The sequence below is a fragment of the Balaenoptera borealis genome, assembly GCF_965194805.1.
Source record: "Balaenoptera borealis genome assembly, contig: HAP1_SCAFFOLD_121, whole genome shotgun sequence".
In the NCBI taxonomy this organism is placed as follows: domain Eukaryota; kingdom Metazoa; phylum Chordata; class Mammalia; order Artiodactyla; family Balaenopteridae; genus Balaenoptera; species Balaenoptera borealis.
Genome location: NW_028123959.1, coordinates 672,261 through 698,492, shown reverse-complemented (window position 1 = coordinate 698,492; position 26,232 = coordinate 672,261).

Here is a 26,232-nt window from a genome sequence, read left to right as displayed (position 1 = left end):
GTCAGGACCTTGGTTAGAAATGGGTCAGGATATTAGCTCAGGATAGTGTCCGGATTTTAGTTATTGCCGGCAGCAGGGCCTATATTAGAGATAGATTCCGGGCCTTAGTTAGGGACAGTGTCAGGGCCTTAATTAGGACTAGTCTGGGCCTTAGTTAGGGAGAGCATTACGGCTTCGGTGAGGATAAGGGGCAGGACGTTAGCTCGGGACAGAGTCAGGTTCCAGGCCAGTGGTAGTGTCAGGATGTGAGCTAGGGATAGGGTGAAGACCTTAGTTATTGAGAGCATCAGGGCCTTAGTTAGGACCAGCGTCAGGGCCTTCATCAGGACCAGTGTCAGGGCTTCACGTACGGACAGCGTCAGAGCCTAACTAAGGTACGGCAACAGGGCCTAAGTGAGGCCTATCTTTAGGGCCTGAGTTAGGGACAGTGTCAGGGCATGACTTAGGAGCAGTATAAGGGCCTCTGTAGGATCAGCATTAGGGTCTTCGTTAAAGACATTCTCAGGGCCTCTGTTAGGGACCGCCTCAGGGCCTCACTTAGGGACAGCGTCAGGACTTACTTTGGGACAGTTTCAGGACCTTGGTAAGACATGGGTCAGGATATTAGCTCGGGATAATGTCAGGACTTTAGATATTGACTGCAGCAGGGCCTTAGAGACAGTGTCTCAGCCTGACTTAGGACTAGCATCAGAGCCTTTGTTAGGTACAGTGTCAGGGACTGAGTTAGGTGTAGTGTCAGGGCCTTAGTTAGGGACAGTGTCAGGGCCTGAGTTAGGACGAGCCTCCAGGCCTCAGTTAGGGCCAGGGCCACGGCCTCGGGACTAATTTTAGGGCCTTAGTTAGGAACTGCATCAGGGATTTATTTAGCATAAGAAGCTCAACATTAGTTAAAGACAAGGTTAGGTTAAGGTCTAAGGATTGTGTCAGGGCATGACCTAGGGATAGTGTCAAGACCTTAGTTACTTAGGGCATCAGGGCCTAATTTGGGACCAGCGTCAGGGCTTCAGGTAGGGATAGCGTCAGAGCCTGACTTAGGGAGAGCGACAGGGCTTGAGTGAGGCCTAGTGTCAGAGCCTTAGCTAGGGATAGTATCAGGGCATGACTTAGGAGCAGCATAAGGGCCTTGGTAGGATCAGCCTCAGGGGCTTTGTTAAAGACATTATCAGGGCCTCTGTTAGGGACAGCCTTAGGGCCTCCCTTAGGGACAGCGTCAGGGCTTACTTAGGGACAGTTTCAGGACCTTGGTAAGAGATGGGTCCGGAAATTACCTCAGGATAGTGTCAGGACATTAGATATTGACGGCAGCAGGGCCTTAGTTAGGGACAGTGTCAAGGCCTTAGTTAGTACTAGCATCTGGGCCTCTGTTAGGTACAGTGTCAAGGCCTGAGTTAGGAATAGTGTTAGGGCCTTAGTTAGGGACAGTATCACGGCCTTGGGACTAAATTCAGGGCCTGAGGTAGTCACAGCATAAGGGCTTTAGTTAGCATAAGAGGCAGGACATTTGCTAGGGACAGGGTTAGGGTAAAGTTTAGGGATCGTGTCAGGAAATGACCTAGGGATAGTGTCAAGAGCTTAGTTACAGTATCAGGGCCTTATTTAGGACCCGTGTCAGGGCTTGAGGTAGGGACAGCGTCAGTGCCTGACTCTGGGAGAGCAACAGGGCCTGAGTGAGGCCTAGCGTCAGGCCCATAGCTGGGGACACTGTCAGGGCATGATGTAGGAGCAGCATCAGGGCCTTTGTTGCATCAGCATTAGTGTCTTAGTTACAGACATGATCAGGGCCTGAGTTAGTCACAGCGTCAAGGCCTCAGTTAGGCATAGCTTCAGGGACTGAGTTACGGACAGCCTCAGGTCTTCACTTAGGAACAGCGACAGGGCTTTCTTAGGGACGGTGTCAGGACCTTGGTTAGAAATGGGTCAGGATATTAGCTCAGGATAGTGTCCGGATTTTAGTTATTGCCGGCAGCAGGGCCTATATTAGAGATAGATTCCGGGCCTTAGTTAGGGACAGTGTCAGGGCCTTAATTAGGACTAGTCTGGGCCTTAGTTAGGGAGAGCATTACGGCTTCGGTGAGGATAAGGGGCAGGACGTTAGCTCGGGACAGAGTCAGGTTCCAGGCCAGTGGTAGTGTCAGGATGTGAGCTAGGGATAGGGTGAAGACCTTAGTTATTGAGAGCATCAGGGCCTTAGTTAGGACCAGCGTCAGGGCCTTCATCAGGACCAGTGTCAGGGCTTCACGTACGGACAGCGTCAGAGCCTAACTAAGGTACGGCAACAGGGCCTAAGTGAGGCCTATCTTTAGGGCCTGAGTTAGGGACAGTGTCAGGGCATGACTTAGGAGCAGTATAAGGGCCTCTGTAGGATCAGCATTAGGGTCTTCGTTAAAGACATTCTCAGGGCCTCTGTTAGGGACCGCCTCAGGGCCTCACTTAGGGACAGCGTCAGGACTTACTTTGGGACAGTTTCAGGACCTTGGTAAGACATGGGTCAGGATATTAGCTCGGGATAATGTCAGGACTTTAGATATTGACTGCAGCAGGGCCTTAGAGACAGTGTCTCAGCCTGACTTAGGACTAGCATCAGAGCCTTTGTTAGGTACAGTGTCAGGGACTGAGTTAGGTGTAGTGTCAGGGCCTTAGTTAGGGACAGTGTCAGGGCCTGAGTTAGGACGAGCCTCCAGGCCTCAGTTAGGGCCAGGGCCACGGCCTCGGGACTAATTTTAGGGCCTTAGTTAGGAACTGCATCAGGGATTTATTTAGCATAAGAAGCTCAACATTAGTTAAAGACAAGGTTAGGTTAAGGTCTAAGGATTGTGTCAGGGCATGACCTAGGGATAGTGTCAAGACCTTAGTTACTTAGGGCATCAGGGCCTAATTTGGGACCAGCGTCAGGGCTTCAGGTAGGGATAGCGTCAGAGCCTGACTTAGGGAGAGCGACAGGGCTTGAGTGAGGCCTAGTGTCAGAGCCTTAGCTAGGGATAGTATCAGGGCATGACTTAGGAGCAGCATAAGGGCCTTGGTAGGATCAGCCTCAGGGGCTTTGTTAAAGACATTATCAGGGCCTCTGTTAGGGACAGCCTTAGGGCCTCCCTTAGGGACAGCGTCAGGGCTTACTTAGGGACAGTTTTAGGAGCTTGGTAAGAGATGGGTCCGGAAATTACCTCAGGATAGTGTCAGGACATTAGATATTGACGGCAGCAGGGCCTTAGTTAGGGACAGTGTCAAGGCCTCAGTTAGTACTAGCATCTGGGCCTCTGTTAGGTACAGTGTCAGGGCCTGAGTTAGGAATAGTGTTAGGGCCTTAGTTAGGGACAGTATCACAGCCTTGGGACTAAATTCAGGGCCTGAGGTAGTCACAGCATAATGGCTTTAGTTAGCATAAGAGGCAGGACATTTGCTAGGGACAGGGTTAGGGTAAAGTTTAGGGATCGTGTCAGGAAATGACCTAGGGATAGTGTCAAGAGCTTAGTTACAGTATCAGGGCCTTATTTAGGACCCGTGTCAGGGCTTCAGGTAGGGATAGCGTCAGAGCCTGACTTAGGGAGAGCGACAGGGCTTGAGTGAGGCCTAGTGTCAGAGCCTTAGCTAGGGATAGTATCAGGGCATGACTTAGGAGCAGCATAAGGGCCTTGGTAGGATCAGCCTCAGGGGCTTTGTTAAAGACATTATCAGGGCCTCTGTTAGGGACAGCCTTAGGGCCTCCCTTAGGGACAGCGTCAGGGCTTACTTAGGGACAGTTTCAGGACCTTGGTAAGAGATGGGTCCGGAAATTACCTCAGGATAGTGTCAGGACATTAGATATTGACGGCAGCAGGGCCTTAGTTAGGGACAGTGTCAAGGCCTTAGTTCTAGCATCTGGGCCTCTGTTAGGTACAGTGTCAGGGCCTGAGTTAGGAATAGTGTTAGGGCCTTAGTTAGGGACAGTATCACGGTCTTGGGACTAAATTCAGGGCCTGAGGTAGTCACAGCCTAAGGGCTTTAGTTAGCATAAGAGGCAGGACATTTGCTAGGGACAGGGTTAGGGTAAAGTTTAGGGATCGTGTCAGGAAATGACCTAGGGATAGTGTCAAGAGCTTAGTTACAGTATCAGGGCCTTATTTAGGACCCGTGTCAGGGCTTCAGGTAGGGACAGCGTCAGTGCCTGACTCTGGGAGAGCAACAGGGCCTGAGTGAGGCCTAGCGTCAGGCCCATAGCTGGGGACACTGTCAGGGCATGATGTAGGAGCAGCATCAGGGCCTTTGTTGCATCAGCATTAGTGTCTTAGTTACAGACATGATCAGGGCCTGAGTTAGTCACAGCGTCAAGGCCTCAGTTAGGCATAGCTTCAGGGACTGAGTTACGGACAGCCTCAGGTCTTCACTTAGGAACAGCGACAGGGCTTTCTTAGGGACGGTGTCAGGACCTTGGTTAGAAATGGGTCAGGATATTAGCTCAGGATAGTGTCCGGATTTTAGTTATTGCCGGCAGCAGGGCCTATATTAGAGATAGATTCCGGGCCTTAGTTAGGGACAGTGTCAGGGCCTTAATTAGGACTAGTCTGGGCCTTAGTTAGGGAGAGCATTACGGCTTCGGTGAGGATAAGGGGCAGGACGTTAGCTCGGGACAGAGTCAGGTTCCAGGCCAGTGGTAGTGTCAGGATGTGAGCTAGGGATAGGGTGAAGACCTTAGTTATTGAGAGCATCAGGGCCTTAGTTAGGACCAGCGTCAGGGCCTTCATCAGGACCAGTGTCAGGGCTTCACGTACGGACAGCGTCAGAGCCTAACTAAGGTACGGCAACGGGGCCTAAGTGAGGCCTATCTTTAGGGCCTGAGTTAGGGGCAGTGTCAGGGCATGACTTAGGAGCCGTATAAGGGCCTCTGTAGGATCAGCATTAGGGTCTTCGTTAAAGACATTCTCAGGGCCTCTGTTAGGGACCGCCTCAGGGCCTCACTTAGGGACAGCGTCAGGGCTTACTTTGGGACAGTTTCAGGACCTTGGTAAGACATGGGTCAGGATATTAGCTCGGGATAATGTCAGGACTTTAGATATTGACTGCAGCAGGGGCTTAGAGACAGTGTCTCAGCCTGACTTAGGACTAGCATCAGAGCCTTTGTTAGGTACAGTGTCAGGGACTGAGTTAGGTGTAGTGTCAGGGCCTTAGTTAGGGACAGTGTCAGGGCCTGAGTTAGGACGAGCCTCCAGGCCTCAGTTAGGGCCAGGGTCACGGCCTCGGGACTAATTTTAGGGCCTTAGTTAGGAACATCATCAGGGATTTATTTAGCATAAGAAGCTCAACATTAGTTAAAGACAAGGTTAGGTGAAGGTCTAGGGATTGTGTCAGGGCATGACCTAGGGATAGTGTCAAGACCTTAGTTACTTAGTGCATCAGGGTCTAATTTAGGACCAGTGTCAGGGCTTCAGGTAGGGATAGCGTCAAAGCCTGACTTAGGGAGAGCGACAGGGCTTGAGTGAGGCCTAGTGTCAGAGCCTTAGCTAGGGATAGTATCAGGGCATGACTTAGGAGCAGCATAAGGGCCTTGGTAGGATCAGCCTCAGGGGCTTTGTTAAAGACATTATCAGGGCCTCTGTTAGGGACAGCCTTAGGGCCTCCCTTAGGGACAGCGTCAGGGCTTACTTAGGGACAGTTTCAGGAGCTTGGTAAGAGATGGGTCCGGAAATTACCTCAGGATAGTGTCAGGACATTAGATATTGACGGCAGCAGGGCCTTAGTTAGGGACAGTGTCAAGGCCTTAGTTAGTACTAGCATCTGGGCCTCTGTTAGGTACAGTGTCAAGGCCTGAGTTAGGAATAGTGTTAGGGCCTTAGTTAGGGACAGTATCACGGCCTTGGGACTAAATTCAGGGCCTGAGGTAGTCACAGCATAAGGGCTTTAGTTCGCATAAGAGGCAGGACATTTGCTAGGGACAGGGTTAGGGTAAAGTTTAGGGATCGTGTCAGGAAATGACCTAGGGATAGTGTCAAGAGCTTAGTTACAGTATCAGGGCCTTATTTAGGACCCGTGTCAGGGCTTGAGGTAGGGACAGCGTCAGTGCCTGACTCTGGGAGAGCAACAGGGCCTGAGTGAGGCCTAGCGTCAGGCCCATAGCTGGGGACACTGTCAGGGCATGATGTAGGAGCAGCATCAGGGCCTTTGTTGCATCAGCATTAGTGTCTTAGTTACAGACATGATCAGGGCCTGAGTTAGTCACAGCGTCAAGGCCTCAGTTAGGCATAGCTTCAGGGACTGAGTTACGGACAGCCTCAGGTCTTCACTTAGGAACAGCGACAGGGCTTTCTTAGGGACGGTGTCAGGACCTTGGTTAGAAATGGGTCAGGATATTAGCTCAGGATAGTGTCCGGATTTTAGTTATTGCCGGCAGCAGGGCCTATATTAGAGATAGATTCCGGGCCTTAGTTAGGGACAGTGTCAGGGCCTTAATTAGGACTAGTCTGGGCCTTAGTTAGGGAGAGCATTACGGCTTCGGTGAGGATAAGGGGCAGGACGTTAGCTCGGGACAGAGTCAGGTTCCAGGCCAGTGGTAGTGTCAGGATGTGAGCTAGGGATAGGGTGAAGACCTTAGTTATTGAGAGCATCAGGGCCTTAGTTAGGACCAGCGTCAGGGCCTTCATCAGGACCAGTGTCAGGGCTTCACGTACGGACAGCGTCAGAGCCTAACTAAGGTACGGCAACAGGGCCTAAGTGAGGCCTATCTTTAGGGCCTGAGTTAGGGACAGTGTCAGGGCATGACTTAGGAGCAGTATAAGGGCCTCTGTAGGATCAGCATTAGGGTCTTCGTTAAAGACATTCTCAGGGCCTCTGTTAGGGACCGCCTCAGGGCCTCACTTAGGGACAGCGTCAGGACTTACTTTGGGACAGTTTCAGGACCTTGGTAAGACATGGGTCAGGATATTAGCTCGGGATAATGTCAGGACTTTAGATATTGACTGCAGCAGGGCCTTAGAGACAGTGTCTCAGCCTGACTTAGGACTAGCATCAGAGCCTTTGTTAGGTACAGTGTCAGGGACTGAGTTAGGTGTAGTGTCAGGGCCTTAGTTAGGGACAGTGTCAGGGCCTGAGTTAGGACGAGCCTCCAGGCCTCAGTTAGGGCCAGGGCCACGGCCTCGGGACTAATTTTAGGGCCTTAGTTAGGAACTGCATCAGGGATTTATTTAGCATAAGAAGCTCAACATTAGTTAAAGACAAGGTTAGGTTAAGGTCTAAGGATTGTGTCAGGGCATGACCTAGGGATAGTGTCAAGACCTTAGTTACTTAGGGCATCAGGGCCTAATTTGGGACCAGCGTCAGGGCTTCAGGTAGGGATAGCGTCAGAGCCTGACTTAGGGAGAGCGACAGGGCTTGAGTGAGGCCTAGTGTCAGAGCCTTAGCTAGGGATAGTATCAGGGCATGACTTAGGAGCAGCATAAGGGCCTTGGTAGGATCAGCCTCAGGGGCTTTGTTAAAGACATTCTCAGGGCCTCTGTTAGGGACAGCCTTAGGGCCTCCCTTAGGGACAGCGTCAGGGCTTACTTAGGGACAGTTTCAGGAGCTTGGTAAGAGATGGGTCCGGAAATTACCTCAGGATAGTGTCAGGACATTAGATATTGACGGCAGCAGGGCCTTAGTTAGGGACAGTGTCAAGGCCTTAGTTAGTACTAGCATCTGGGCCTCTGTTAGGTACAGTGTCAAGGCCTGAGTTAGGAATAGTGTTAGGGCCTTAGTTAGGGACAGTATCACGGCCTTGGGACTAAATTCAGGGCCTGAGGTAGTCACAGCATAAGGGCTTTAGTTAGCATAAGAGGCAGGACATTTGCTAGGGACAGGGTTAGGGTAAAGTTTAGGGATCGTGTCAGGAAATGACCTAGGGATAGTGTCAAGAGCTTAGTTACAGTATCAGGGCCTTATTTAGGACCCGTGTCAGGGCTTGAGGTAGGGACAGCGTCAGTGCCTGACTCTGGGAGAGCAACAGGGCCTGAGTGAGGCCTAGCGTCAGGCCCATAGCTGGGGACACTGTCAGGGCATGATGTAGGAGCAGCATCAGGGCCTTTGTTGCATCAGCATTAGTGTCTTAGTTACAGACATGATCAGGGCCTGAGTTAGTCACAGCGTCAAGGCCTCAGTTAGGCATAGCTTCAGGGACTGAGTTACGGACAGCCTCAGGTCTTCACTTAGGAACAGCAACAGGGCTTTCTTAGGGACGGTGTCAGTACCTCGGTTAGAAATGGGTCAGGATATTAGCTCAGGATAGTGTCCGGATTTTAGTTATTGCCGGCAGCAGGGCCTATATTAGAGATAGATTCCGGGCCTTAGTTAGGGACAGTGTCAGGGCCTTAATTAGGACTAGTCTGGGCCTTAGTTAGGGAGAGCATTACGGCTTCAGTGAGGATAAGGGGCAGGACGTTAGCTCGGGACAGAGTCAGGTTCCAGGCCAGTGGTAGTGTCAGGATGTGAGCTAGGGATAGGGTGAAGATCTTACTTATTGAGAGCATCAGGGCCTTAGTTAGGACCAGCGTCAGGGCCTTCATCAGGACCAGTGTCAGGGCTTCACGTACGGACAGCGACAGAGCCTAACTAAGGTACGGCAACGGGGCCTAAGTGAGGCCTATCTTTAGGGCCTGAGTTAGGGGCAGTGTCAGGGCATGACTTAGGAGCAGTATAAGGGCCTCTGTAGGATCAGCATTAGGGTCTTCGTTAAAGACATTCTCAGGGCCTCTGTTAGGGACCGCCTCAGGGCTTCACGTAGGGACAGCGTCAGGGCTTATTTTGGGACAGTTTCAGGACCTTGGTAAGACATGGGTCAGGATATTAGCTCGGGATAATGTCAGGACTTTAGATACTGACTGCAGCAGGGCCTTAGAGACAGTGTCTCAGCCTGACTTAGGACTAGCATCAGAGCCTTTGTTAGGTACAGTGTCAGGGACTGAGTTAGGTGTAGTGTCAGGGCCTTAGTTAGGGACAGTGTCAGGGCCTGAGTTAGGACGAGCCTCCAGGCCTCAGTTAGGGCCAGGGTCACGGCCTCAGAACTAATTTTAGGGCCGTAGTTAGGAATAGCATCAGGGATTTATTTAGCATAAGAAGCTCAACGTTGGTTAAAGACAAGGTTAGGTTAAGGTCTAGGGATTGTGTCAGGGCATGACCTAGGGATAGTGTCAAGACCTTAGTTACTTAGGGCATCAGGGCCTAATTTAGGACCAGTGTCAGGGCTTCAGGTAGGGATAGCGTCAGAGCCTGACTTAGGGAGAGCGACAGGGCTTGAGTGAGGCCTAGTGTCAGAGCCTTAGCTAGGGATAGTATCAGGGCATGACTTAGGAGCAGCATAAGGGCCTTGGTAGGATCAGCCTCAGGGGCTTTGTTAAAGACATTATCAGGGCCTCTGTTAGGGACAGCCTTAGGGCCTCCCTTAGGGACAGCGTCAGGGCTTACTTAGGGACAGTTTTAGGAGCTTGGTAAGAGATGGGTCCGGAAATTACCTCAGGATAGTGTCAGGACATTAGATATTGACGGCAGCAGGGCCTTAGTTAGGGACAGTGTCAAGGCCTTAGTTAGTACTAGCATCTGGGCCTCTGTTAGGTACAGTGTCAGGGCCTGAGTTAGGAATAGTGTTAGGGCCTTAGTTAGGGACAGTATCACAGCCTTGGGACTAAATTCAGGGCCTGAGGTAGTCACAGCATAATGGCTTTAGTTAGCATAAGAGGCAGGACATTTGCTAGGGACAGGGTTAGGGTAAAGTTTAGGGATCGTGTCAGGAAATGACCTAGGGATAGTGTCAAGAGCTTAGTTACAGTATCAGGGCCTTATTTAGGACCCGTGTCAGGGCTTCAGGTAGGGATAGCGTCAGAGCCTGACTTAGGGAGAGCGACAGGGCTTGAGTGAGGCCTAGTGTCAGAGCCTTAGCTAGGGATAGTATCAGGGCATGACTTAGGAGCAGCACAAGGGCTTTGGTAGAATCAGCCTCAGGGGCTTTGTTAAAGACATTATCAGGGCCTCTGTTAGGGGCAGCCTTAGGGCCTCCCTTAGGGACAGCGTCAGGGCTTACTTAGGGACAGTTTCAGGAGCTTGGTAAGAGATGGGTCTGGAAATTACCTCAGGATAGTGTCAGGACATTAGATATTGACTGCAGCAGGGCCTTAGAGACAGTGTCTCAGCCTGACTTAGGACTAGCATCAGAGCCTTTGTTAGGTACAGTGTCAGGGACTGAGTTAGGTGTAGTGTCAGGGCCTTAGTTAGGGACAGTGTCAGGGCCTGAGTTAGGACGAGCCTCCAGGCCTCAGTTAGGGCCAGGGCCACGGCCTCGGGACTAATTTTAGGGCCTTAGTTAGGAACTGCATCAGGGATTTATTTAGCATAAGAAGCTCAACATTAGTTAAAGACAAGGTTAGGTTAAGGTCTAAGGATTGTGTCAGGGCATGACCTAGGGATAGTGTCAAGACCTTAGTTACTTAGGGCATCAGGGCCTAATTTGGGACCAGCGTCAGGGCTTCAGGTAGGGATAGCGTCAGAGCCTGACTTAGGGAGAGCGACAGGGCTTGAGTGAGGCCTAGTGTCAGAGCCTTAGCTAGGGATAGTATCAGGGCATGACTTAGGAGCAGCATAAGGGCCTTGGTAGGATCAGCCTCAGGGGCTTTGTTAAAGACATTATCAGGGCCTCTGTTAGGGACAGCCTTAGGGCCTCCCTTAGGGACAGCGTCAGGGCTTACTTAGGGACAGTTTCAGGACCTTGGTAAGAGATGGGTCCGGAAATTACCTCAGGATAGTGTCAGGACATTAGATATTGACGGCAGCAGGGCCTTAGTTAGGGACAGTGTCAAGGCCTTAGTTAGTACTAGCATCTGGGCCTCTGTTAGGTACAGTGTCAGGGCCTGAGTTAGGAATAGTGTTAGGGCCTTAGTTAGGGACAGTATCACGGCCTTGGGACTAAATTCAGGGCCTGAGGTAGTCACAGCATAAGGGCTTTAGTTAGCATAAGAGGCAGGACATTTGCTAGGGACAGGGTTAGGGTAAAGTTTAGGGATCGTGTCAGGAAATGACCTAGGGATAGTGTCAAGAGCTTAGTTACAGTATCAGGGCCTTATTTAGGACCCGTGTCAGGGCTTCAGGTAGGGACAGCGTCAGTGCCTGACTCTGGGAGAGCAACAGGGCCTGAGTGAGGCCTAGCGTCAGGCCCATAGCTGGGGACACTGTCAGGGCATGATGTAGGAGCAGCATCAGGGCCTTTGTTGCATCAGCATTAGTGTCTTAGTTACAGACATGATCAGGGCCTGAGTTAGTCACAGCGTCAAGGCCTCAGTTAGGCATAGCTTCAGGGACTGAGTTACGGACAGCCTCAGGTCTTCACTTAGGAACAGCGACAGGGCTTTCTTAGGGACGGTGTCAGGACCTTGGTTAGAAATGGGTCAGGATATTAGCTCAGGATAGTGTCCGGATTTTAGTTATTGCCGGCAGCAGGGCCTATATTAGAGATAGATTCCGGGCCTTAGTTAGGGACAGTGTCAGGGCCTTAATTAGGACTAGTCTGGGCCTTAGTTAGGGAGAGCATTACGGCTTCGGTGAGGATAAGGGGCAGGACGTTAGCTCGGGACAGAGTCAGGTTCCAGGCCAGTGGTAGTGTCAGGATGTGAGCTAGGGATAGGGTGAAGACCTTAGTTATTGAGAGCATCAGGGCCTTAGTTAGGACCAGCGTCAGGGCCTTCATCAGGACCAGTGTCAGGGCTTCACGTACGGACAGCGTCAGAGCCTAACTAAGGTACGGCAACAGGGCCTAAGTGAGGCCTATCTTTAGGGCCTGAGTTAGGGACAGTGTCAGGGCATGACTTAGGAGCAGTATAAGGGCCTCTGTAGGATCAGCATTAGGGTCTTCGTTAAAGACATTCTCAGGGCCTCTGTTAGGGACCGCCTCAGGGCCTCACTTAGGGACAGCGTCAGGACTTACTTTGGGACAGTTTCAGGACCTTGGTAAGACATGGGTCAGGATATTAGCTCGGGATAATGTCAGGACTTTAGATATTGACTGCAGCAGGGCCTTAGAGACAGTGTCTCAGCCTGACTTAGGACTAGCATCAGAGCCTTTGTTAGGTACAGTGTCAGGGACTGAGTTAGGTGTAGTGTCAGGGCCTTAGTTAGGGACAGTGTCAGGGCCTGAGTTAGGACGAGCCTCCAGGCCTCAGTTAGGGCCAGGGCCACGGCCTCGGGACTAATTTTAGGGCCTTAGTTAGGAACTGCATCAGGGATTTATTTAGCATAAGAAGCTCAACATTAGTTAAAGACAAGGTTAGGTTAAGGTCTAAGGATTGTGTCAGGGCATGACCTAGGGATAGTGTCAAGACCTTAGTTACTTAGGGCATCAGGGCCTAATTTGGGACCAGCGTCAGGGCTTCAGGTAGGGATAGCGTCAGAGCCTGACTTAGGGAGAGCGACAGGGCTTGAGTGAGGCCTAGTGTCAGAGCCTTAGCTAGGGATAGTATCAGGGCATGACTTAGGAGCAGCATAAGGGCCTTGGTAGGATCAGCCTCAGGGGCTTTGTTAAAGACATTATCAGGGCCTCTGTTAGGGACAGCCTTAGGGCCTCCCTTAGGGACAGCGTCAGGGCTTACTTAGGGACAGTTTCAGGACCTTGGTAAGAGATGGGTCCGGAAATTACCTCAGGATAGTGTCAGGACATTAGATATTGACGGCAGCAGGGCCTTAGTTAGGGACAGTGTCAAGGCCTTAGTTAGTACTAGCATCTGGGCCTCTGTTAGGTACAGTGTCAAGGCCTGAGTTAGGAATAGTGTTAGGGCCTTAGTTAGGGACAGTATCACGGCCTTGGGACTAAATTCAGGGCCTGAGGTAGTCACAGCATAAGGGCTTTAGTTAGCATAAGAGGCAGGACATTTGCTAGGGACAGGGTTAGGGTAAAGTTTAGGGATCGTGTCAGGAAATGACCTAGGGATAGTGTCAAGAGCTTAGTTACAGTATCAGGGCCTTATTTAGGACCCGTGTCAGGGCTTGAGGTAGGGACAGCGTCAGTGCCTGACTCTGGGAGAGCAACAGGGCCTGAGTGAGGCCTAGCGTCAGGCCCATAGCTGGGGACACTGTCAGGGCATGATGTAGGAGCAGCATCAGGGCCTTTGTTGCATCAGCATTAGTGTCTTAGTTACAGACATGATCAGGGCCTGAGTTAGTCACAGCGTCAAGGCCTCAGTTAGGCATAGCTTCAGGGACTGAGTTACGGACAGCCTCAGGTCTTCACTTAGGAACAGCGACAGGGCTTTCTTAGGGACGGTGTCAGGACCTTGGTTAGAAATGGGTCAGGATATTAGCTCAGGATAGTGTCCGGATTTTAGTTATTGCCGGCAGCAGGGCCTATATTAGAGATAGATTCCGGGCCTTAGTTAGGGACAGTGTCAGGGCCTTAATTAGGACTAGTCTGGGCCTTAGTTAGGGAGAGCATTACGGCTTCGGTGAGGATAAGGGGCAGGACGTTAGCTCGGGACAGAGTCAGGTTCCAGGCCAGTGGTAGTGTCAGGATGTGAGCTAGGGATAGGGTGAAGACCTTAGTTATTGAGAGCATCAGGGCCTTAGTTAGGACCAGCGTCAGGGCCTTCATCAGGACCAGTGTCAGGGCTTCACGTACGGACAGCGTCAGAGCCTAACTAAGGTACGGCAACAGGGCCTAAGTGAGGCCTATCTTTAGGGCCTGAGTTAGGGACAGTGTCAGGGCATGACTTAGGAGCAGTATAAGGGCCTCTGTAGGATCAGCATTAGGGTCTTCGTTAAAGACATTCTCAGGGCCTCTGTTAGGGACCGCCTCAGGGCCTCACTTAGGGACAGCGTCAGGACTTACTTTGGGACAGTTTCAGGACCTTGGTAAGACATGGGTCAGGATATTAGCTCGGGATAATGTCAGGACTTTAGATATTGACTGCAGCAGGGCCTTAGAGACAGTGTCTCAGCCTGACTTAGGACTAGCATCAGAGCCTTTGTTAGGTACAGTGTCAGGGACTGAGTTAGGTGTAGTGTCAGGGCCTTAGTTAGGGACAGTGTCAGGGCCTGAGTTAGGACGAGCCTCCAGGCCTCAGTTAGGGCCAGGGCCACGGCCTCGGGACTAATTTTAGGGCCTTAGTTAGGAACTGCATCAGGGATTTATTTAGCATAAGAAGCTCAACATTAGTTAAAGACAAGGTTAGGTTAAGGTCTAAGGATTGTGTCAGGGCATGACCTAGGGATAGTGTCAAGACCTTAGTTACTTAGGGCATCAGGGCCTAATTTGGGACCAGCGTCAGGGCTTCAGGTAGGGATAGCGTCAGAGCCTGACTTAGGGAGAGCGACAGGGCTTGAGTGAGGCCTAGTGTCAGAGCCTTAGCTAGGGATAGTATCAGGGCATGACTTAGGAGCAGCATAAGGGCCTTGGTAGGATCAGCCTCAGGGGCTTTGTTAAAGACATTATCAGGGCCTCTGTTAGGGACAGCCTTAGGGCCTCCCTTAGGGACAGCGTCAGGGCTTACTTAGGGACAGTTTTAGGAGCTTGGTAAGAGATGGGTCCGGAAATTACCTCAGGATAGTGTCAGGACATTAGATATTGACGGCAGCAGGGCCTTAGTTAGGGACAGTGTCAAGGCCTCAGTTAGTACTAGCATCTGGGCCTCTGTTAGGTACAGTGTCAGGGCCTGAGTTAGGAATAGTGTTAGGGCCTTAGTTAGGGACAGTATCACAGCCTTGGGACTAAATTCAGGGCCTGAGGTAGTCACAGCATAATGGCTTTAGTTAGCATAAGAGGCAGGACATTTGCTAGGGACAGGGTTAGGGTAAAGTTTAGGGATCGTGTCAGGAAATGACCTAGGGATAGTGTCAAGAGCTTAGTTACAGTATCAGGGCCTTATTTAGGACCCGTGTCAGGGCTTCAGGTAGGGATAGCGTCAGAGCCTGACTTAGGGAGAGCGACAGGGCTTGAGTGAGGCCTAGTGTCAGAGCCTTAGCTAGGGATAGTATCAGGGCATGACTTAGGAGCAGCATAAGGGCCTTGGTAGGATCAGCCTCAGGGGCTTTGTTAAAGACATTATCAGGGCCTCTGTTAGGGACAGCCTTAGGGCCTCCCTTAGGGACAGCGTCAGGGCTTACTTAGGGACAGTTTCAGGACCTTGGTAAGAGATGGGTCCGGAAATTACCTCAGGATAGTGTCAGGACATTAGATATTGACGGCAGCAGGGCCTTAGTTAGGGACAGTGTCAAGGCCTTAGTTCTAGCATCTGGGCCTCTGTTAGGTACAGTGTCAGGGCCTGAGTTAGGAATAGTGTTAGGGCCTTAGTTAGGGACAGTATCACGGTCTTGGGACTAAATTCAGGGCCTGAGGTAGTCACAGCCTAAGGGCTTTAGTTAGCATAAGAGGCAGGACATTTGCTAGGGACAGGGTTAGGGTAAAGTTTAGGGATCGTGTCAGGAAATGACCTAGGGATAGTGTCAAGAGCTTAGTTACAGTATCAGGGCCTTATTTAGGACCCGTGTCAGGGCTTCAGGTAGGGACAGCGTCAGTGCCTGACTCTGGGAGAGCAACAGGGCCTGAGTGAGGCCTAGCGTCAGGCCCATAGCTGGGGACACTGTCAGGGCATGATGTAGGAGCAGCATCAGGGCCTTTGTTGCATCAGCATTAGTGTCTTAGTTACAGACATGATCAGGGCCTGAGTTAGTCACAGCGTCAAGGCCTCAGTTAGGCATAGCTTCAGGGACTGAGTTACGGACAGCCTCAGGTCTTCACTTAGGAACAGCGACAGGGCTTTCTTAGGGACGGTGTCAGGACCTTGGTTAGAAATGGGTCAGGATATTAGCTCAGGATAGTGTCCGGATTTTAGTTATTGCCGGCAGCAGGGCCTATATTAGAGATAGATTCCGGGCCTTAGTTAGGGACAGTGTCAGGGCCTTAATTAGGACTAGTCTGGGCCTTAGTTAGGGAGAGCATTACGGCTTCGGTGAGGATAAGGGGCAGGACGTTAGCTCGGGACAGAGTCAGGTTCCAGGCCAGTGGTAGTGTCAGGATGTGAGCTAGGGATAGGGTGAAGACCTTAGTTATTGAGAGCATCAGGGCCTTAGTTAGGACCAGCGTCAGGGCCTTCATCAGGACCAGTGTCAGGGCTTCACGTACGGACAGCGTCAGAGCCTAACTAAGGTACGGCAACGGGGCCTAAGTGAGGCCTATCTTTAGGGCCTGAGTTAGGGGCAGTGTCAGGGCATGACTTAGGAGCCGTATAAGGGCCTCTGTAGGATCAGCATTAGGGTCTTCGTTAAAGACATTCTCAGGGCCTCTGTTAGGGACCGCCTCAGGGCCTCACTTAGGGACAGCGTCAGGGCTTACTTTGGGACAGTTTCAGGACCTTGGTAAGACATGGGTCAGGATATTAGCTCGGGATAATGTCAGGACTTTAGATATTGACTGCAGCAGGGGCTTAGAGACAGTGTCTCAGCCTGACTTAGGACTAGCATCAGAGCCTTTGTTAGGTACAGTGTCAGGGACTGAGTTAGGTGTAGTGTCAGGGCCTTAGTTAGGGACAGTGTCAGGGCCTGAGTTAGGACGAGCCTCCAGGCCTCAGTTAGGGCCAGGGTCACGGCCTCGGGACTAATTTTAGGGCCTTAGTTAGGAACATCATCAGGGATTTATTTAGCATAAGAAGCTCAACATTAGTTAAAGACAAGGTTAGGTGAAGGTCTAGGGATTGTGTCAGGGCATGACCTAGGGATAGTGTCAAGACCTTAGTTACTTAGTGCATCAGGGTCTAATTTAGGACCAGTGTCAGGGCTTCAGGTAGGGATAGCGTCAAAGCCTGACTTAGGGAGAGCGACAGGGCTTGAGTGAGGCCTAGTGTCAGAGCCTTAGCTAGGGATAGTATCAGGGCATGACTTAGGAGCAGCATAAGGGCCTTGGTAGGATCAGCCTCAGGGGCTTTGTTAAAGACATTATCAGGGCCTCTGTTAGGGACAGCCTTAGGGCCTCCCTTAGGGACAGCGTCAGGGCTTACTTAGGGACAGTTTCAGGAGCTTGGTAAGAGATGGGTCCGGAAATTACCTCAGGATAGTGTCAGGACATTAGATATTGACGGCAGCAGGGCCTTAGTTAGGGACAGTGTCAAGGCCTTAGTTAGTACTAGCATCTGGGCCTCTGTTAGGTACAGTGTCAAGGCCTGAGTTAGGAATAGTGTTAGGGCCTTAGTTAGGGACAGTATCACGGCCTTGGGACTAAATTCAGGGCCTGAGGTAGTCACAGCATAAGGGCTTTAGTTCGCATAAGAGGCAGGACATTTGCTAGGGACAGGGTTAGGGTAAAGTTTAGGGATCGTGTCAGGAAATGACCTAGGGATAGTGTCAAGAGCTTAGTTACAGTATCAGGGCCTTATTTAGGACCCGTGTCAGGGCTTGAGGTAGGGACAGCGTCAGTGCCTGACTCTGGGAGAGCAACAGGGCCTGAGTGAGGCCTAGCGTCAGGCCCATAGCTGGGGACACTGTCAGGGCATGATGTAGGAGCAGCATCAGGGCCTTTGTTGCATCAGCATTAGTGTCTTAGTTACAGACATGATCAGGGCCTGAGTTAGTCACAGCGTCAAGGCCTCAGTTAGGCATAGCTTCAGGGACTGAGTTACGGACAGCCTCAGGTCTTCACTTAGGAACAGCGACAGGGCTTTCTTAGGGACGGTGTCAGGACCTTGGTTAGAAATGGGTCAGGATATTAGCTCAGGATAGTGTCCGGATTTTAGTTATTGCCGGCAGCAGGGCCTATATTAGAGATAGATTCCGGGCCTTAGTTAGGGACAGTGTCAGGGCCTTAATTAGGACTAGTCTGGGCCTTAGTTAGGGAGAGCATTACGGCTTCGGTGAGGATAAGGGGCAGGACGTTAGCTCGGGACAGAGTCAGGTTCCAGGCCAGTGGTAGTGTCAGGATGTGAGCTAGGGATAGGGTGAAGACCTTAGTTATTGAGAGCATCAGGGCCTTAGTTAGGACCAGCGTCAGGGCCTTCATCAGGACCAGTGTCAGGGCTTCACGTACGGACAGCGTCAGAGCCTAACTAAGGTACGGCAACAGGGCCTAAGTGAGGCCTATCTTTAGGGCCTGAGTTAGGGACAGTGTCAGGGCATGACTTAGGAGCAGTATAAGGGCCTCTGTAGGATCAGCATTAGGGTCTTCGTTAAAGACATTCTCAGGGCCTCTGTTAGGGACCGCCTCAGGGCCTCACTTAGGGACAGCGTCAGGACTTACTTTGGGACAGTTTCAGGACCTTGGTAAGACATGGGTCAGGATATTAGCTCGGGATAATGTCAGGACTTTAGATATTGACTGCAGCAGGGCCTTAGAGACAGTGTCTCAGCCTGACTTAGGACTAGCATCAGAGCCTTTGTTAGGTACAGTGTCAGGGACTGAGTTAGGTGTAGTGTCAGGGCCTTAGTTAGGGACAGTGTCAGGGCCTGAGTTAGGACGAGCCTCCAGGCCTCAGTTAGGGCCAGGGCCACGGCCTCGGGACTAATTTTAGGGCCTTAGTTAGGAACAGCATCAGGGATTTATTTAGCATAAGAAGCTCAACATTAGTTAAAGACAAGGTTAGGTTAAGGTCTAGGGATTGTGTCAGGGCATGACCTAGGGATAGTGTCAAGACCTTAGTTACTTAGGGCATTAGGGCCTAATTTGGGACCAGCGTCAGGGCTTCAGGTAGGGATAGCGTCAGAGCCTGACTTAGGGAGAGCGACAGGGCTTGAGTGAGGCCTAGTGTCAGAGCCTTAGCTAGGGATAGTATCAGGGCATGACTTAGGAGCAGCATAAGGGCCTTGGTAGGATCAGCCTCAGGGGCTTTGTTAAAGACATTATCAGGGCCTCTGTTAGGGACAGCCTTAGGGCCTCCCTTAGGGACAGCGTCAGGGCTTACTTAGGGACAGTTTCAGGAGCTTGGTAAGAGATGGGTCCGGAAATTACCTCAGGATAGTGTCAGGACATTAGATATTGACGGCAGCAGGGCCTTAGTTAGGGACAGTGTCAAGGCCTTAGTTAGTACTAGCATCTGGGCCTCTGTTAGGTACAGTGTCAGGGCCTGAGTTAGGAATAGTGTTAGGGCCTTAGTTAGGGACAGTATCACGGCCTTGGGACTAAATTCAGGGCCTGAGGTAGTCACAGCATAATGGCTTTAGTTAGCATAAGAGGCAGGACATTTGCTAGGGACAGGGTTAGGGTAAAGTTTAGGGATCGTGTCAGGAAATGACCTACGGATAGTGTCAAGAGCTTAGTTACAGTATCAGGGCCTTATTTAGGACCCGTGTCAGGGCTTCAGGTAGGGACAGCGTCAGTGCCTGACTCTGGGAGAGCAACAGGGCCTGAGTGAGGCCTAGCGTCAGGCCCATAGCTGGGGACACTGTCAGGGCATGATGTAGGAGCAGCATCAGGGCCTTTGTTGCATCAGCATTAGTGTCTTAGTTACAGACATGATCAGGGCCTGAGTTAGTCACAGCGTCAAGGCCTCAGTTAGGCATAGCTTCAGGGACTGAGTTACGGACAGCCTCAGGTCTTCCCTTTGGAACAGCGACAGGGCTTTCTTAGGGACGGTGTCAGGACCTTGGTTAGAAATGGGTCAGGATATTAGCTCAGGATAGTGTCCGGATTTTAGTTATTGCCGGCAGCAGGGCCTATATTAGAGATAGATTCCGGGCCTTAGTTAGGGACAGTGTCAGGGCCTTAATTAGGACTAGTCTGGGCCTTAGTTAGGGAGAGCATTACGGCTTCGGTGAGGATAAGGGGCAGGACGTTAGCTCGGGACAGAGTCAGGTTCCAGGCCAGTGGTAGTGTCAGGATGTGAGCTAGGGATAGGGTGAAGACCTTAGTTATTGAGAGCATCAGGGCCTTAGTTAGGACCAGCGTCAGGGCCTTCATCAGGACCAGTGTCAGGGCTTCACGTACGGACAGCGTCAGAGCCTAACTAAGGTACGGCAACGGGGCCTAAGTGAGGCCTATCTTTAGGGCCTGAGTTAGGGACAGTGTCAGGGCATGACTTAGGAGCAGTATAAGGGCCTCTGTAGGATCAGCATTAGGGTCTTCGTTAAAGACATTCTCAGGGCCTCTGTTAGGGACCGCCTCAGGGCCTCACGTAGGGACAGCGTCAGGACTTACTTTGGGACAGTTTCAGGACCTTGGTAAGACATGGGTCAGGATATTAGCTCGGGATAATGTCAGGACTTTAGATATTGACTGCAGCAGGGCCTTAGAGACAGTGTCTCAGCCTGACTTAGGACTAGCATCAGAGCCTTTGTTAGGTACAGTGTCAGGGACTGAGTTAGGTGTAGTGTCAGGGCCTTAGTTAGGGACAGTGTCAGGGCCTGAGTTAGGACGAGCCTCCAGGCCTCAGTTAGGGCCAGGGTCACGGCCTCAGAACTAATTTTAGGGCCGTAGTTAGGAATAGCATCAGGGATTTATTTAGCATAAGAAGCTCAACGTTGGTTAAAGACAAGGTTAGGTTAAGGTCTAGGGATTGTGTCAGGGCATGACCTAGGGATAGTGTCAAGACCTTAGTTACTTAGGGCATCAGGGCCTAATTTAGGACCAGTGTCAGGGCTTCAGGTAGGGATAGCGTCAGAGCCTGACTTAGGGAGAGCGACAGGGCTTGAGTGAGGCCTAGTGTCAGAGCCTTAGCTAGGGATAGTATCAGGGCATGACTTAGGAGCAGCATAAGGGCCTTGGTAGGATCAGCCTCAGGGGCTTTGTTAAAGACATTATCAGGGCCTCTGTTAGGGACAGCCTTAGGGCCTCCCTTAGGGACAGCGTCAGGGCTTACTTAGGGACAGTTTTAGGAGCTTGGTAAGAGATGGGTCCGGAAATTACCTCAGGATAGTGTCAGGACATTAGATATTGACGGCAGCAGGGCCTTAGTTAGGGACAGTGTCAAGGCCTTAGTTAGTACTAGCATCTGGGCCTCTGTTAGGTACAGTGTCAGGGCCTGAGTTAGGAATAGTGTTAGGGCCTTAGTTAGGGACAGTATCACGGTCTTGGGACTAAATTCAGGGCCTGAGGTAGTCACAGCATAATGGCTTTAGTTAGCATAAGAGGCAGGACATTTGCTAGGGACAGGGTTAGGGTAAAGTTTAGGGATCGTGTCAGGAAATGACCTAGGGATAGTGTCAAGAGCTTAGTTACAGTATCAGGGCCTTATTTAGGACCCGTGTCAGGGCTTCAGGTAGGGATAGCGTCAGAGCCTGACTTAGGGAGAGCGACAGGGCTTGAGTGAGGCCTAGTGTCAGAGCCTTAGCTAGGGATAGTATCAGGGCATGACTTAGGAGCAGCATAAGGGCCTTGGTAGGATCAGCCTCAGGGGCTTTGTTAAAGACATTATCAGGGCCTCTGTTAGGGACAGCCTTAGGGCCTCCCTTAGGGACAGCGTCAGGGCTTACTTAGGGACAGTTTCAGGACCTTGGTAAGAGATGGGTCCGGAAATTACCTCAGGATAGTGTCAGGACATTAGATATTGACGGCAGCAGGGCCTTAGTTAGGGACAGTGTCAAGGCCTTAGTTCTAGCATCTGGGCCTCTGTTAGGTACAGTGTCAGGGCCTGAGTTAGGAATAGTGTTAGGGCCTTAGTTAGGGACAGTATCACGGTCTTGGGACTAAATTCAGGGCCTGAGGTAGTCACAGCCTAAGGGCTTTAGTTAGCATAAGAGGCAGGACATTTGCTAGGGACAGGGTTAGGGTAAAGTTTAGGGATCGTGTCAGGAAATGACCTAGGGATAGTGTCAAGAGCTTAGTTACAGTATCAGGGCCTTATTTAGGACCCGTGTCAGGGCTTCAGGTAGGGACAGCGTCAGTGCCTGACTCTGGGAGAGCAACAGGGCCTGAGTGAGGCCTAGCGTCAGGCCCATAGCTGGGGACACTGTCAGGGCATGATGTAGGAGCAGCATCAGGGCCTTTGTTGCATCAGCATTAGTGTCTTAGTTACAGACATGATCAGGGCCTGAGTTAGTCACAGCGTCAAGGCCTCAGTTAGGCATAGCTTCAGGGACTGAGTTACGGACAGCCTCAGGTCTTCCCTTAGGAACAGCGACAGGGCTTTCTTAGGGACGGTGTCAGGACCTTGGTTAGAAATGGGTCAGGATATTAGCTCAGGATAGTGTCCGGATTTTAGTTATTGCCGGCAGCAGGGCCTATATTAGAGATAGATTCCGGGCCTTAGTTAGGGACAGTGTCAGGGCCTTAATTAGGACTAGTCTGGGCCTTAGTTAGGGAGAGCATTACGGCTTCGGTGAGGATAAGGGGCAGGACGTTAGCTCGGGACAGAGTCAGGTTCCAGGCCAGTGGTAGTGTCAGGATGTGAGCTAGGGATAGGGTGAAGACCTTAGTTATTGAGAGCATCAGGGCCTTAGTTAGGACCAGCGTCAGGGCCTTCATCAGGACCAGTGTCAGGGCTTCACGTACGGACAGCGTCAGAGCCTAACTAAGGTACGGCAACGGGGCCTAAGTGAGGCCTATCTTTAGGGCCTGAGTTAGGGACAGTGTCAGGGCATGACTTAGGAGCAGTATAAGGGCCTCTGTAGGATCAGCATTAGGGTCTTCGTTAAAGACATTCTCAGGGCCTCTGTTAGGGACCGCCTCAGGGCCTCACGTAGGGACAGCGTCAGGACTTACTTTGGGACAGTTTCAGGACCTTGGTAAGACATGGGTCAGGATATTAGCTCGGGATAATGTCAGGACTTTAGATATTGACTGCAGCAGGGCCTTAGAGACAGTGTCTCAGCCTGACTTAGGACTAGCATCAGAGCCTTTGTTAGGTACAGTGTCAGGGACTGAGTTAGGTGTAGTGTCAGGGCCTTAGTTAGGGACAGTGTCAGGGCCTGAGTTAGGACGAGCCTCCAGGCCTCAGTTAGGGCCAGGGTCACGGCCTCAGAACTAATTTTAGGGCCGTAGTTAGGAATAGCATCAGGGATTTATTTAGCATAAGAAGCTCAACGTTGGTTAAAGACAAGGTTAGGTTAAGGTCTAGGGATTGTGTCAGGGCATGACCTAGGGATAGTGTCAAGACCTTAGTTACTTAGGGCATCAGGGCCTAATTTAGGACCAGTGTCAGGGCTTCAGGTAGGGATAGCGTCAGAGCCTGACTTAGGGAGAGCGACAGGGCTTGAGTGAGGCCTAGTGTCAGAGCCTTAGCTAGGGATAGTATCAGGGCATGACTTAGGAGCAGCATAAGGGCCTTGGTAGGATCAGCCTCAGGGGCTTTGTTAAAGACATTATCAGGGCCTCTGTTAGGGACAGCCTTAGGGCCTCCCTTAGGGACAGCGTCAGGGCTTACTTAGGGACAGTTTTAGGAGCTTGGTAAGAGATGGGTCCGGAAATTACCTCAGGATAGTGTCAGGACATTAGATATTGACGGCAGCAGGGCCTTAGTTAGGGACAGTGTCAAGGCCTTAGTTAGTACTAGCATCTGGGCCTCTGTTAGGTACAGTGTCAGGGCCTGAGTTAGGAATAGTGTTAGGGCCTTAGTTAGGGACAGTATCACGGTCTTGGGACTAAATTCAGGGCCTGAGGTAGTCACAGCATAATGGCTTTAGTTAGCATAAGAGGCAGGACATTTGCTAGGGACAGGGTTAGGGTAAAGTTTAGGGATCGTGTCAGGAAATGACCTAGGGATAGTGTCAAGAGCTTAGTTACAGTATCAGGGCCTTATTTAGGACCCGTGTCAGGGCTTCAGGTAGGGATAGCGTCAGAGCCTGACTTAGGGAGAGCGACAGGGCTTGAGTGAGGCCTAGTGTCAGAGCCTTAGCTAGGGATAGTATCAGGGCATGACTTAGGAGCAGCATAAGGGCCTTGGTAGGATCAGCCTCAGGGGCTTTGTTAAAGACATTATCAGGGCCTCTGTTAGGGACAGCCTTAGGGCCTCCCTTAGGGACAGCGTCAGGGCTTACTTAGGGACAGTTTCAGGACCTTGGTAAGAGATGGGTCCGGAAATTACCTCAGGATAGTGTCAGGACATTAGATATTGACGGCAGCAGGGCCTTAGTTAGGGACAGTGTCAAGGCCTTAGTTCTAGCATCTGGGCCTCTGTTAGGTACAGTGTCAGGGCCTGAGTTAGGAATAGTGTTAGGGCCTTAGTTAGGGACAGTATCACGGTCTTGGGACTAAATTCAGGGCCTGAGGTAGTCACAGCCTAAGGGCTTTAGTTAGCATAAGAGGCAGGACATTTGCTAGGGACAGGGTTAGGGTAAAGTTTAGGGATCGTGTCAGGAAATGACCTAGGGATAGTGTCAAGAGCTTAGTTACAGTATCAGGGCCTTATTTAGGACCCGTGTCAGGGCTTCAGGTAGGGACAGCGTCAGTGCCTGACTCTGGGAGAGCAACAGGGCCTGAGTGAGGCCTAGCGTCAGGCCCATAGCTGGGGACACTGTCAGGGCATGATGTAGGAGCAGCATCAGGGCCTTTGTTGCATCAGCATTAGTGTCTTAGTTACAGACATGATCAGGGCCTGAGTTAGTCACAGCGTCAAGGCCTCAGTTAGGCATAGCTTCAGGGACTGAGTTACGGACAGCCTCAGGTCTTCACTTAGGAACAGCGACAGGGCTTTCTTAGGGACGGTGTCAGGACCTTGGTTAGAAATGGGTCAGGATATTAGCTCAGGATAGTGTCCGGATTTTAGTTATTGCCGGCAGCAGGGCCTATATTAGAGATAGATTCCGGGCCTTAGTTAGGGACAGTGTCAGGGCCTTAATTAGGACTAGTCTGGGCCTTAGTTAGGGAGAGCATTACGGCTTCGGTGAGGATAAGGGGCAGGACGTTAGCTCGGGACAGAGTCAGGTTCCAGGCCAGTGGTAGTGTCAGGATGTGAGCTAGGGATAGGGTGAAGACCTTAGTTATTGAGAGCATCAGGGCCTTAGTTAGGACCAGCGTCAGGGCCTTCATCAGGACCAGTGTCAGGGCTTCACGTACGGACAGCGTCAGAGCCTAACTAAGGTACGGCAACGGGGCCTAAGTGAGGCCTATCTTTAGGGCCTGAGTTAGGGGCAGTGTCAGGGCATGACTTAGGAGCCGTATAAGGGCCTCTGTAGGATCAGCATTAGGGTCTTCGTTAAAGACATTCTCAGGGCCTCTGTTAGGGACCGCCTCAGGGCCTCACATAGGGACAGCGTCAGGGCTTCCTTTGGGACAGTTTCAGGACCTTGGTAAGACATGGGTCAGGATATTAGCTCGGGATAATGTCAGGACTTTAGATATTGACTGCAGCAGGGGCTTAGAGACAGTGTCTCAGCCTGACTTAGGACTAGCATCAGAGCCTTTGTTAGGTACAGTGTCAGGGACTGAGTTAGGTGTAGTGTCAGGGCCTTAGTTAGGGACAGTGTCAGGGCCTGAGTTAGGACGAGCCTCCAGGCCTCAGTTAGGGCCAGGGTCACGGCCTCGGGACTAATTTTAGGGCCTTAGTTAGGAACATCATCAGGGATTTATTTAGCATAAGAAGCTCAACATTAGTTAAAGACAAGGTTAGGTGAAGGTCTAGGGATTGTGTCAGGGCATGACCTAGGGATAGTGTCAAGACCTTAGTTACTTAGTGCATCAGGGTCTAATTTAGGACCAGTGTCAGGGCTTCAGGTAGGGATAGCGTCAAAGCCTGACTTAGGGAGAGCGACAGGGCTTGAGTGAGGCCTAGTGTCAGAGCCTTAGCTAGGGATAGTATCAGGGCATGACTTAGGAGCAGCATAAGGGCCTTGGTAGGATCAGCCTCAGGGGCTTTGTTAAAGACATTATCAGGGCCTCTGTTAGGGACAGCCTTAGGGCCTCCCTTAGGGACAGCGTCAGGGCTTACTTAGGGACAGTTTCAGGAGCTTGGTAAGAGATGGGTCCGGAAATTACCTCAGGATAGTGTCAGGACATTAGATATTGACGGCAGCAGGGCCTTAGTTAGGGACAGTGTCAAGGCCTTAGTTAGTACTAGCATCTGGGCCTCTGTTAGGTACAGTGTCAAGGCCTGAGTTAGGAATAGTGTTAGGGCCTTAGTTAGGGACAGTATCACGGCCTTGGGACTAAATTCAGGGCCTGAGGTAGTCACAGCATAAGGGCTTTAGTTAGCATAAGAGGCAGGACATTTGCTAGGGACAGGGTTAGGGTAAAGTTTAGGGATCGTGTCAGGAAATGACCTAGGGATAGTGTCAAGAGCTTAGTTACAGTATCAGGGCCTTATTTAGGACCCGTGTCAGGGCTTGAGGTAGGGACAGCGTCAGTGCCTGACTCTGGGAGAGCAACAGGGCCTGAGTGAGGCCTAGCGTCAGGCCCATAGCTGGGGA